General features: G+C 38.7%; 1 protein-coding gene across 2 annotated transcripts in view; it reads right to left on the bottom strand.

The window, feature by feature from the left end:
• hs3st4 (heparan sulfate (glucosamine) 3-O-sulfotransferase 4) overlaps positions 1 to 12,635 on the bottom strand; it is a 108,508-nt gene extending 95,873 nt beyond the window's left edge. The window contains exons 1-2 of one of the 2 annotated variants that reach the window (XM_024272913.2): positions 11,647 to 12,635; positions 2,524 to 2,721 (exon numbers count right to left, since the gene is read on the bottom strand). The gene's annotated coding sequence lies outside the window, so the exon portion shown is untranslated. The remainder of the gene's footprint in view (positions 1 to 2,523; positions 2,722 to 11,646) is intronic. The other variant, XM_024272914.2, reaches the window with a different exon arrangement.
• Between the last annotated feature and the right edge of the window lie 1,419 nt (positions 12,636 to 14,054).

A 14,054-nucleotide genomic window follows, 5' to 3' on the forward strand; every position in this document is an offset into this window, starting at 1 on the left:
GTGTTCAGCTCAGATTCAGTAGCTTAAGATCCGGATATTTCCCACTGGAGTTGGAAGGGACTAAAAGCTAAACTACAGTAAAAGATAGTGAATAATAAATGCACATAAATCAGGCGTGAGATTACGGTTCCACATAAACTTACAGGGAGAACAGCGCGAGTCGTCATTCGGATTTGTGTACACACACCGGAGTGTGTGGGGGAGAGCGAGATGGGGTATGGAGAAAGTATTGACTAATGTTTGAAGCACTATAGTTACTTTGTGTTTTGCAGTCAAGAGAGCGTAGGAGAGCTCAATGGGTTTGTTCAAATCGCTGTATTCGTAAATTGCCACTCGGAGAAGCAGAGAGCTCTTAAACACCAACTGCCCAGTTTGTAAAGTTGTCAGGCTGTCTGTCTGCCTGGAACCCCCCCCCCCACACTCTGAAATCTTTGGAAGGGAATGTCTCAGTCCTGCCAATTTAAGTGATATTGTATTAAAACGGCTCCTCAACACTGACGGTAAATTAATATTTGAGAGAAGCGCGAATGTATTGAGCCGTTTTATCTCCCCTTTGTTCCGTCTGTTATCTCCGCCACTCCTAAATTGCTCAGACATTGTATGTCTCTGTGGATGCTCGGCGCAGAGATTGTGTTTATTTGCATTTACAAGTAAGCAGTCATTCAGAGAGAACTGGCTTTATTGAAGTTTAGTTCAAGCTCGGGCAATTGCCTTGCTGTGGAGAGATCCTATTACCTGTGCTGAAAGGTCAACATGACATTCCTCCCCTTTGGACAAAAGGTCTCAAAATTGTTGTTCAGAGTTTTGCTGCTCTACAGAATGACAGAACCTGTGTGAGTTTGAACATAAACTAAGGGTTAAACTTTTTTTTGTGTGTCCATAAAACCTGTTGAAGAGATAGTAGTCATGTGCGTTCACATCGCCCTCAGCAACAAGCATTCAAACGATCACTTCCAATAAAAAGTGGTGTAAACGTGCATTTCAGGCTCCTGCTTTTAAAACTCTCGCATTCACAAATAATCATGGACGTTTTTAAGGGTGTATTCACATTGAAAAATGATTTGTTTCAGACCGGTTTGAGTCCTAATCCTTCTTTTGGTCTGTATTCAGACTGGGTTCTCCCGGAGATTTCTGCTCAGAACCAAAACTTTTAAACAAAACCATGTTACTAAAGATCTCTTAGGTCATTGGCCAGCAGTTACGAGGGCGGGTCAAAGCAAAAGAGAAAGATGGAGGTGCTGCGGTTTGCAAATCCTTGCCAGGACGGTTCAATTATTCAAGCTTTTTGTTTTGCAGATCAATTTTGAACGTCTGTATGAAGGCCAGGTACTTGTACATATGACTGAAACTTTGTTCCGGATTATCGGGGGAAACTAACTCTGGTTCACTTTAAGCGGACCAGTCTAAGACCATTTTTGGTCTAATATGGAGCCAATGAACATGCATCGAAAGTTAAACCAGTTGAACTTTGACCAATCAGGAACTCTGATTTGGTTGTGATCTATGGTCTGTTTGAAAAATTGATCATGAAGGAGAAACACATAACTGTGGTTTGTTCCTAGCTGGAATTATGACAACAAGCCAGTCATGTGTCAGAATAGAGCTGTGAAAGAAAAAAGCCTGGAGCAAGATATGCACTACTGCATAAGTATCTATGTATTGTATTTGTGTCAGGTAGTGACAGTCCAGTGTGAACACCATATGCCAAAAGTGCATTCAAGAATCCGCGTTCAACACGGTCTTGAACGCTCATCAAATGTCCGTTGTATGTACATTGTACATAAATAAAATAATTCAAATTCAGTGTATTGGACTGTAAAGGCCTAAGCAAGAATGATGCACAAGAGTGTTTTGGAAGGGAAGTCAGCAGTCTTCAGTTTAAAAAAAAAAAGCTAAGGCCAGCACCCATACAGCCCAAAGTGCTGGTATGTAGCATATGTGTAGCATTTCTGCTCTTTCTGCAAGCCCCACTAAGTTTGTTCTGGGAGTGCAGTGGCTGCAAAAGCTGTCCATTCAGCAGGACCCGTGAAACCAGGAGTTTACCCAAAGTGTGCAGAGGCCACTCTGGGTTTTAGCTTGGAAATCGAGTAGATTGTGTCTGTCTATAAGGGCAGCAGGATGCAACACTGCTCCCTGGATGTCTTGCGTTGCATGTTCAGTGTTACCGGACTCATTAATTAAATGTAATCCATTGAATCTGCAATGCAATCAAGGCATCTGTATGGAGGTTGACTTGTACTGGTGCTGTGGGTACTGGGGTTGTCCGGTCCATGGAGGGTCGTAAAGAGGAGCTGCTGCATCTTAAGGTGTGTCATGTCATTCCCTTAAGACTTGTAATGTCAGCATAATGCACTGTTGTGCATGAAGTTAATGTATTGTGAAGTATGTGTAAAAATAATGCAAGTTACACGCACTCCAGCTGCATGAGTGACGCTGTCATTGTCATGGTAACGAGGCAAGGCTTAGCAGACCCAGACGCTGTAACCCGGAAGAATCACAGAAAGCAGGATGAGGGATGTATACCTTTTTATTGTCCGGTGGATGACTCGAAGTGGGAGTGAAGTTTCTGTGACAGCTGGATGCGCACGAGGCAGAATCCAGAGGTGAGTGGCGTGGGAACGTGGCGTGGCTGGAGACAGGGTTCCTGTGTAATTCGGACTACAGTGTTGGAGAGTTGGACCCAGGTCGGCTTGTATGATGATGGTGGTGATGAGGATAATCCTGGAAATAGGAGTAGTAGTAGTAGTGAGTGGCAGGGCAGACGAGACAGGAACCACTTGAACTAGAAAACAACAGGGTGAGAGGTCAAAGTACTACACCGGGGAAGGTAGCGAACTGGCAGTGAATTCTGGAGAAAGTGCATCCTAAATAGTGTCCCGAAGTGATCAGGATGGGGACACAGGAACCAGGGAGCACCATGACAGTCATAGGGTGTCCTAACGCCACACTCTAGTCATTAGTGAGGTGTGTGTACTCGCTCCTTACTTATCACACACACGACGTGTGCAGGTGTTACATTGATGCCCGTAGGATGCCGATAAAAACTCTCATTGTATAATTTCCTGATTTCTAACAGTCAGGCTACAAGGACGGACAGCCGGTTTCACACTTGAACACGCTAACAGGCCCCTTGTGTAGTCAAAAGTCTTGGGGACAGAATATTATGTAGAACATGCCTGGATCTCATCTACTTCACCCTTACTTACCCTTTTGTGTTGCTTGAGTTTTGGTATGACCTGTTGCCTGCAGCACACCCATAGGAAAAAAAAAATAGGCGTGAACAGTTTCTGTCAACGACCTCACTGACTGATCTAAGATCAAAACTCCTGCGGACAACCTGCATGTAATTTCACTGTTGACATAAAACCCTGTCCACCTTCATCCATCTTTGTCATGGGAAGGATAAAACGTCAATGTAGAGTTTGGGTCATCTAGACCCCGTCGCAGAAGGGTTAAGACCAAAGCTAATATTTTAGCTAACCCTTTACGAATGGAGTCACAAGCTCCCGGTTAAGCGATATTAGCTTCTGTGGTAATCTAACCCAAAATATGATGTCCATGCATGTGGAGGAAAAGTCTCAGGAGGTTAAATCAAATTAGATGATAAATATTAACAAGGGCCTGAGCCTTCCTAAATCTCAAATTGGAGATGAAACCTCCCTAAACTCAACTTTAGCCAGATCTGACCACAAGACATTCTCCATCTCTGGATGTGTGGTGTTTTTTTTACTTAAAACACTTTCTCTTTTGTGTACTTTAGTCTGTTTGCACTCACACTGTAATGAAACTCACAAGGGTTCACTTGCAAGTGGAACAAGATCCAAGTTTAACAAGAACCCACGTTTTTATTTTCTTTTTTTGTGTTCTTTTTTACAATGCTTATTTGATTGGTTTGTGGGTGGAGTAATTATAACAAAAGTTTTTTTGCCCCTCCCAGAATAAACTCAGGTCTACTAAGGTCACTGTGCCTATCTCGTCTCCCCACTGGCTTCATTTCTGCTGTTCAAAATCCAATAGGTGACGTTCAAGATCGTCAATCAAGCCTACGTTTGTTTAATTTGTGCATGCCGTAAACGCAATCTCAATCAAATCTCTAACATTGCCTTAAAAAAATTATATATATATATATATATACATACCCCCCCCCACACACACACACACACACAACTCTTACGACTGACAAAAAGCAGACTTTCTTTTTCCCATGACAGCATGCCTGACAGCTGTTTCCAGTAAGCAGTTACATACAGAGCTAGCTAGTTAGTGTCATCTCAGTAAATATGGCAGAAGACAGCTACCCATCACAATTCACAAGCAAAGAGCCAGAGCTTTCGCAATTAGACTCGTCAAAAAGAAGCGTCTCCTTCCGCAGCTCGCATTAACATGAAGCTCATGTGGGGATTGTATTCTGATATGAATTATCCATACTACATTTTCACCTCCAATGAAAGCATCTCTCCTGCTCATAAAGTCCTGTCACAATCATAATTTGCAGTATTGGGTTTTTCTGATTATTTTTGTCTAATTTATAGCAAATATCACAAAGGGAGAAATGCTCTCACATTTTTCCACAAACCTTATTTGATTTAAGCCAAAGAAAGAAGAGATAAACACAGTATATTAGCTGCACACTAGTTTTTGGTGAGCACTTTTGTTGTGGAGATGAGACCTGGGAAGCCCGAAGGCTGTTAGCATCTTAAATAAAGCCTTTTTTCTTCATATGCTGACAGTGAATTAATCTGGCAGCCGAGTCGCCTTCAGCCTGTGACTGAGCATCACAATGTGCAATACAAAAGAGTCAAAACTCCAAAGACTGTAATATAATTCCTGTCCAAATTTGTAAGGTGCAATAAATGTGATGTTCCAGTCAGTGTAAAATAGATCAGGCCTGTGGCAGTCTTTCAATATAGGAGCAGCTCAGGAACCGCCGCGCCACCTTTGAGACTCCGACTTTCTAATATGGAATGATCGGATTGTGAGCTCTGCCACCGTCTGAGCTTTCCCGCCGTGGCTGAGACAAACAGCTACCGTGGAGAGGCTTCAGCAGGTACGACATGCAGAATGTTACCATGTTCAGGGCGATTTAAGTCAGCGTACCGTGTCCGCCCTGCAGAAAGTCAGCATGGCTTTAAAAAGAAGGTTTTATTGATGATTGTAGTGAAAAACAGGAATTCTATCACCTTGAATGCATCATTTATATATTTAAAATAACCAGAATGATTTTTTTCCAGATAATACTACAATTAATTAATTACTTCTTGCCAGAAATCGAATAATGTGTGGATTTAGTCATGCAAAATCAATACTTTTTCTCAAAAGTCGGATTTTCTCATGTGTCACAGTTTTGCATAATGTTTCATTCTTGCAAGGAAATATTTTCCGCTATGTGCTTAAAATAATCATTGAAGCTTAACACAAAATGTTTTTTTTTAACAAAAAAAACACATAAAAGTTACATGGCTTTCTTTTAATTATTAGCAAAAGGTAAACAATCAGAAAATCTGCTAAATTCATGTGCAAACCAGAGCTAAGCAACAAGACGGACCAAGCAAAATCCATCCAGAGACCTGTAGCCTGGGGGCTCGTACATAAACAAGAGCCTGGGATGTATAAACACAAACACACTGTGCAAATATGTGCCCTGCTCTGCAGCTGTACACAACATACTTCACACTAACAGGGATTTTTTTTTTTTGGTTGTTGTTTGTATAAATGGACCGCATGAAGTGCAGCGCACTGAACTCCACGTTACCCCAAAATGCAGCCCGTAGTCAATCTCGGGAAATTGAGTAACAACAGTTGGAAATTGTCGCACAACGACGAGAGCTTTATTCTGAGCTTTAAACCCTTGAACCCTCCTGTAGCCCGACCTTCGGCGGTACGCCGGGGTCATCTCAGCTGGAACACAAAGCTGTGACCTAATCAGTGTGTGTGCGCACTGTTTAAATGAACGTGTTGTTGTTGTTGTCAGGAAAACACTTTAACAAAAAGTATTTTAGTTACTGTCAGAAGTACAGACCCACTCCGATCATCTATTGAGCTTTTTTAAAAGCATCCCTAGTGGTCTTTTAGTTCAGTTTAGGTTATTTATTTAAAAAATATGATAAAAACAACAGTAAATAAATTGACAATAGTCAGTCATTTAAGAGTCGTTTGAGAATAAACTGTATGTAAACCTAGTGACTTATACTAATTCAATTTTTATAACAAAATTACAAAAAACAAACAAGAAAAAAAAAATACAAAATATTTTTATTATCAATATTATCTATATAAAATATTTATCATTCGTCAGAATGTCATCCCCCCATAATCCCTAACTACTAAAAAACTATATAGTGTGAGACTATATAGTACCCTGAATTTTAAAGGCTGAATTCGGACAAGATGATCACTACTTGTCTTTTTTCTAAACACCGGATATGACATCACAGATTTCACTAAGTGAAAATCAAATAAATATGAACATTTCACAACATGTATTTGTTTCTATATTGTCAAAAGTTTAGACATTGTTTTATCTCTGTAGGTAATTCACTCAATAGCTTCCCTACAGTTTTGTAAAGGCAAAATCCTTTTCATGTTAATTGTTTTAAAGTTCAAAATTCCTCTTAATCTGTGTAATCCTTCTCCTTAAAAAAAAAAAAAACAACTTTATTTGTAAGTGATTTGGAAGCAAGCTGTATTTCTTTTTATCCAGAAATTGAACCTCCTTTAATGCTATGAAGTCAGAAAAGTTTAGATTTGACAAAAAGAGGATGGGTTTTGTTTTTCAGTATTTAGCAGGTGTATTGTTCTGATATTCCTTTTTTGTAATATATACAGAGCATGGATGGTGGTTTATCTTTTAATTATAATTATGCCAGTTTCACCCAAAAACTGTGTTGTCTTCTAGGTCATAGTTTCTGCAGGGCGGCAGGAGTTTATTAGAAATTTGCCTCTGAACTGTGGGCGGGAATGTTAGCATTGAGCAACCCCCGCCCCTCTTCCCCTCTTCATACTTCACAAATAGGCTCTTTTTCAAAGTGCTTTTTTTGCCTCTCCTGATTCACAATGATTTGAATAAAAACATACCCGAAATGCAGTATTTGAGCTAATTTTCTTAATATATGTTCTCCATCATCAGAAAAATGCCACAAGAACATGTTAGAAAAAAACACAATTTTCATCTATGAAAATATACTATTTTCCCCAGCTGCATTTAGATGTTTAAATATGTTTCATTTACACATCCAGCTTGGAGTTTAAAAAAAAATCTTAAGTTACCTTAAAAATAAGATAATGAGATTTCACAAATTTGCGATGACTTTCCTTCATGAAACCGGAGGAATTATTCCTACAGGAGTGTTTTGCCGGGGAATCCAATAACCTTTATGAATGGGTCATGTGCTCAATAGAATCCTATGAGAACACAAGGACCACTCGCCCATTACTGGGGAGGAAATGAAGCAGCCGTATATCACATGGACTGCTATTCCCAACAGGGTGATTAAAGTGTGTTCCTTTAAATTCTCAAGTGTTTTATATCAGCTGCTTTTTTTTATACATATACCATTAGAATCCTTTAAAAATTGGAAGCATAGTCAGGGTTGGAAGAATGAGGATCATTCTTTTCTACAACAGGACAAAATGACCACTGCACTGTTCTGGAGTGAAGAAACTCATTTTAGACGCTCTTTTTCTCACCTCCTCTTCACACATGGGTGACTGTATGATGTCTGAAATAAAATGGGAAAAAAAGTGTAAACCCAAGACAATACTGTTATTTTAGATCATGAAAAAGTCCACAACAACAGCTACAAGACTGGAAGCATAAACATAAAAAAATGGCTCTTTCTATGAAGTGTAGTTGGTTAAAGTCCCACTCCAACTATATGTTTTTTTCTTCTGTAAAATCAGTACCAGTGGTCTTGTAATTATGGTTGTTCAGTTTTCAGATAAAAATCAGATAAGAATCTACTAATTCCAAAATTAACTGCACTGGAAATTTCTTTACAAAAAACTAGCTTACATCGATGGTCACTAGATTAACAAATATAGCCCACAATGCATTGCGGTCTAACAATTTTGAACAAAAAAAACGCGTTTAAATGTAATATTTGAATAAACCATCCACATTTTCACCATCAGAACACAGTGGAGTCATAAATAAACACTGAAATGTTCGTTTTTATTTGTTTTTTCATTTGTGAAATTGGTGATGTCATATCCGGTGTTTAGAAACACAAAAGAAAAGTAGTGAGCATCGTGTCCGAATTACCTTTAAAATCCAGGGCAGTATATCGTTTTTTAGTAGTTAGGGATTAGGGGGGAATGCAGACACAACCTAGCTGTTGGCAGAAGTTAGCCATGCTAATTTCCCAGCATTCTTTTGTTAACACTCTCCTCCGCTAGCAACAAGCACTTCACAAGCTAACATTAGCATAGCAAAAAAAAAAATTCACAAGTGTTTTATATCAGCTGCTTTTTTACCATTTGAATCCTTTTAAAAATGTAAGCGTAATCAGGATTGGAAGAACAAGAGCACCTCACAAACCCAAGCTAATGGTAGCATAGCAAAAAATAAATAAATAAATGAATTGACGCAAGCACTATCGAAATTATTCAACGTACAGTTTTGAATCAGGCAGCTCCGACAAGTAAAATAAAGACGTTATTGGATCTGTTTGTCTGCAAGTGGAGGATTTAGAGTTGTAGCGGAGAAGGAAGAGTTTGGCCTGTCCATGCAGCAAAAATAAGAGCTATTTAAAACCTATTTTAATCTGGATCCTGATCCAATGTGATTTGAATAAAGAAATACTCAGAAATGAAATTATGTTATATATGTGCTCAATTATGAAAAAGTAATGCAACAAGAACATGTTAAATCAAAATTTTCATTGGAGTGGGTCTTTAAAGGGTAACCAAACCCTAAATCACAGTTGTTTTGGCTGTTGACCTCTAAGGTCATTGCCAGGTCAGTGAAAATGAGCTTTGTTGGTCATTGCCACATTTTTGACAAATTAAAATAAACTTGTTTAATTCTTGAAAATAAAGTCTGTGTGCCGCCCCCTACAGGTTGAAACGAAGAATTACAGATGAATTTCCTGATTGGTCCCACATCATGACCTGCAGCTCCAGTAGTGATAACAGTCCTGTGCTTCAGCCCCACGCTTCTGACTGGATGCTCAAATTTTGGTTGTGGGTGGAGTCAGTCTCCAACTTCCCTGTTTGGTTACCCTTTAAAAAGTAAAAAAAAAACATGCACAAAGATAATGATGTACATAAATGCACAGAACTGTTATTCACATATAAGAGGTTTCTTCTGGTGACTCATGAGGTTTTGTATTTTCCCCCAGTTTGTCCCAGTTTGAGCGGTAACATCTTGAGTGGATTCGTGAAGACGTCTGGGACGGTTCTGCGTGGGACAAGCTGCCTGTCGGCCGTGGGCGTGCTCCCAAATCGTTGTTCCTGAGTTAGCAATGTCCCTGGTGCCTCCCAGGTGTGGATCCCTCAGCATAATTAAGGTGGGATCTGCCAGGACTTCTGGGCCAGGGTCATTCATCAACCGGATCACCGGTTAGATTAATGTGCGCTCGCTGCAGCGCTGCAATGGATTGCTGCCACTTGCTGAGATCATTAGCGCCGGCCTCCGTGTACGACTGCGAAGAGCCGCGCTCGGTGGAGGTGGAGATTTGCAGCTTTGCATACTAAATGAACAGTCCATCATTACCTAATTAAGAGATTATTGGAGACACTTGTGTCCAGTCTCCTGGACAGTAAACCATAACTGAAGGGCAAACTAGATAGATCAGCTCCACCTGCACAGTCGCAAAGAAGTGCAGAGTAATGAAAGTGCTGACAACAGGAGGCGCAAAACAGAGAATGCATTATTACACAACACATAAATCCTGAGGGAAATCTGAATAATAACTCATCTCTTTTATAAAGCGTGCAGTTATTGCAGATCCTGCTGACAGGTTGATGATAAAACTGCCAGCAAAGAATAAAAAAAAAGACTTTTTATCATAAAATAGCCCCTTGATGCTAATCTTAATAGTAATTATCCCTTTATATCAAATGACAGCAGGTAAACACTTCATTTTGTTGTCTCTTGTCTAATAGAATCAAATAAATTTCTAAACTCCTTTAGAAAATCAAATACTTTTTAACCCCGTAGCTGCATAAAAACCCACAAATGATCATTTTAGAATCATTTTCAAAAACTTGTCTGTTACATAAGAGACTTTTGTAACAATGGAGCACAGTTCTGGTTCATTCAAACTTAATGGAAATAGATCTGCACACTTTTTCCTGCATGCTCTCTTTATGGACTGTCCATCTGTGAATGTGGCTGTCTCCCATTTGGTGTTGACCGCATGGTGTAATGTGGGTGTTCAGAACTTTTTTGTTATTAAGCTGCAAGTCCGAAGCACGAACAAAACCCTACCGCTCGTTACAAAGCGCCACACAAACGCAAATGGGTTCTATTTGCTTTGTTTTGCCCTTTTTTTGTCATAATATCTAATATTGCATTAAAGCATCATTGAAAATGTGTTTTTGGCTGAATAAATATATGCAAACACAGGCACGCTGCTGCTTTAGAGGGTGACACATTATACAAACGCAGGTCAAGTATCTCGCCGAAGCAGATTTACAAAAGCCTGAAAAACAAACCTGTTTTTTTTTTTTTTTTTTTTGCAGCTGGCTCCATTAAGCATTTACAAAAATAAAAGCAACATTTCACAATAAAAAAAAACAGACTGCATTAAATCCATGACATCTATAGCTTACATGTAAAACTCATGCTCATTCTGCATACAAAACGTCCATAAATAAGAGGACACTCTTCGCCTTGTTTAAATCATTTTACAGTTTCACACTGAGATTTGAGGGGAGGGCTGAGCGCGGCTTCTCTGGCTCTAAGCCTTCCTGTATATGAGGCTTGTTTTTCATTGACTGTGTCAGGAATCAAGAGGGCTAATCCCTCAGAGACTTCAGATGAAAGTTTCAAAAGAAATAATGAAAGGCACACCGCCTGAGGGTGCATATCAGGGTGAACGTACAGCAAGCTGGAGAGAACAGCAGCCGCGCACGACAAGCAGCAAAGGAAGAACATAACAGCTTCCCTTGCTGCCACCCCCACCAGTCTAACTATAAATCACATATTCTGTCTCCAAGACATAAACAAATACATAGCAAAGCACATCAAAAACTTGGCACAGCATGAATACGTACAAAACGCGGCATTTTGCAGCTTGTACTTCTAAAATATCCAAATGATCCATAAATATGACTAGAGACTTTTAAAATAAGCAAGACGAGTTCTTTCGTTATTTATTTGCGTCTGGCTTTTTGTCAGAATTGCTTCCACCAGTGTGGAGGAATCTAAGAAATCTTTGCAGTTTGTGACAGTCCTGACTGCTCTTTGTATTAAAAAAGTTTTCAAATACAATAATTAAAGATCAACGTCTTTTTTCTTTTGTATTGCTTTCTTTTTTTTTTTTTTAAAGAAAGAAAACTTAGATGAGCGAAGCACAACTGTTACAATAAAGACGTTGAAATGGTTCGATAATAACGTTTTATTTTATTGCAGGATTCTTTTAAGCCTCATTTCCACTGTTTGTTTTCATGGCACATGTGTGGTATAGCGCACTGTTAGCTCACCCTGTTGTCAAGGATGACAAGGAACGTTTGCAGTTCCACCACAGGCCAGGCTTTGATGTTGCTTGCAGGCGTTTTCAAAAGACCAAAAGGGTTCACAGGAAAGAGTTGTAAGGGTCAAGGCAGGCGGCAGGCAACCCAAGAAGAAGCAGGGCCAGGTAAACAGAAGATCAGGTCCAGAGTGGCATGAACAATACTTTGCAATGTGGGTGATTGTCAATGAGAGTCAGCTGAGCAGGATCTGAGGAGTGTGCGCTGGGGTTGCTGGGAGATGTAGTGTGTTCAGTACTCTGGAGACAGCTGCCACCAGTGACCAGAGGGGGAGAAAGAACTCTGTCTCCACTGTTTTTTTTTTTTTTTGTCTGTTTTTTCTCACACCTCTGAAAGACTTGTCATATATTTCCGTCCAGGCACAAATTGCAATTTTTAATTTCTCTCTCACAATCAAATTTTAAATGGTAGTCACTTTATAGAATTAAAAGGGACTCCGTCCATTTGTCACTGGCAAATCCAAGCTCCTAATTGGTCAAATTTTGAACTCATTTAACTAGGGATGCAACAATATTCAATGTAAAGCCGAACCGTTCAATACACTTTTGACAATTCAATACGACATTTTTCACAATACGCATTTTATTTATTCAGTAACATTTTAAGATGCCTTAAGGCTGTCTGCTGCAAAAAATCCCAGCCCACTCTCCCCCTCCTTACCAGAAACTACCTTACCCGTCCTACGGCAGTTGGATGATAAAAGTTTTAGCTGAATGCTAAAAACAACAGAGATACTTATTTTATCTATCTTGCAACAGCTAACGAATACTACAGTTTACCTTTGTTGTTGTTGTTTATTTGGACAAGAAAGTCAGTTTTAAATATTTTGAATTGGTTTAGTTTAGATTCTGTATGACATCCAGCTATCAAAAATTAAAGAACTGCTTAAATTATTGCAGTTCATATAAAGTGTAATGTTTACAACTATAGAAGAATTCTATTTAAATGTGGTTCTGCAATAAGCGCCAAGATATCTGCACTGGAAAAAAGTCAGAATTTTTGTTTTAGTATTTCTCTTTGTAAAATAAATCATCATCTGTGAAATAGTAGGATTTCAGGGTTTACTTTCTTTTGCTCAAAACATATTTAACCATGACGTTCATATCAAGGTACATATTGATCAGTGAGCAAACTGTATCGTTGCATCCCTAGATCTAACTATTTTTTTTTTTGCCCAAAAATGGCCTTAAAAAACATGAGAGTTTTGAACACAGAAGCCTGAAATGTGCATCTATACATGTTTATGCAGACTTTTTATTGGAAGTGGTCGCTTAAATGCGAACTGGAGATGGCGTGTGAACATAGCATTAGATTTATATAGTCAGAAACCTGGATGCATGCAGTTGTAAAAGAATTATAGCTGAATTTGCAGTGAATTATTACTAATAAAGTAAAACATAAAGTATATGAATTATATAGAAAACATATTAAATAAATTATCAGTTCTGCATCATGTTAATCTAAAATTATACATATATATTTTATTTTTTTATGCGTTTTACTGCAATGGTTTAAAATTAATTTATTCATCTGCACCCACTTATTTCCATTTGAGGGTGCTGGAGCAAACACAAATACTTTCAGGTGAGTGACACCCTGGACCAGGTGTCTGCAACCTGAGGCTCTGGAGCAACAAGAGGCTCTTCAATCCTCCCACTGCGGCTCTCTAGCTGAATTAAAAATAGTTTCAAAATTAAACAAATTAAGATAGTAGAGGAAATCGGATAATTAGATGTACAAATTTAAGGTTTAGGTGCTTCTATATCAGCTAGATGAAGTGTTTAAAGTGTTTGTTGATTTTACCCTAAATCAAGATGTCTTATAATCAAATTCAGAGGATTATTTGGATAAACAGTGATTTTCTGCTGGCTCTATTTATTAGAATAAGTTTAAAGCACACGTTATGTTATGCTGCATCATAGTTTTTAGTTGCTGTCTGGAGGGAAAGTGCTAAATACATATATTTGCACATATTTTATATATTTTAATGGATTCATATTTATATTCAAGTTAACAGCAGTAGTTATAGGGAAAAGGATGACAGCGACTAAAGTAGACTTGAGGCATGACAAGAAAATTCCACTTTGACTTATTGTTTAAAAATATTAATTGGATTAAATACGTCACATGACGATGACTCTATGTGGTAGAGGGTGTCTTTTATTGTTAAAGGAACTCTAAAGTGACTTTTTGTTATTATGAAAGCAACAATAGCATAAAACAAAGCAAAGTTGTATTTTTATAAATGGTTTTGTGGAACGTTACAACTCCTGCTTGGTTTTGATCAGCAAGAATCTCACCTGAATGTCTCCACAAGAGTTGAAGCAACTTCTCTTGCCTGTTCTGTTGTTACGCCTTCT

The sequence above is a fragment of the Oryzias melastigma genome, linkage group LG8, assembly GCF_002922805.2.
Source record: "Oryzias melastigma strain HK-1 linkage group LG8, ASM292280v2, whole genome shotgun sequence".
Classification (NCBI taxonomy): Eukaryota; Metazoa; Chordata; class Actinopteri; order Beloniformes; family Adrianichthyidae; genus Oryzias; species Oryzias melastigma.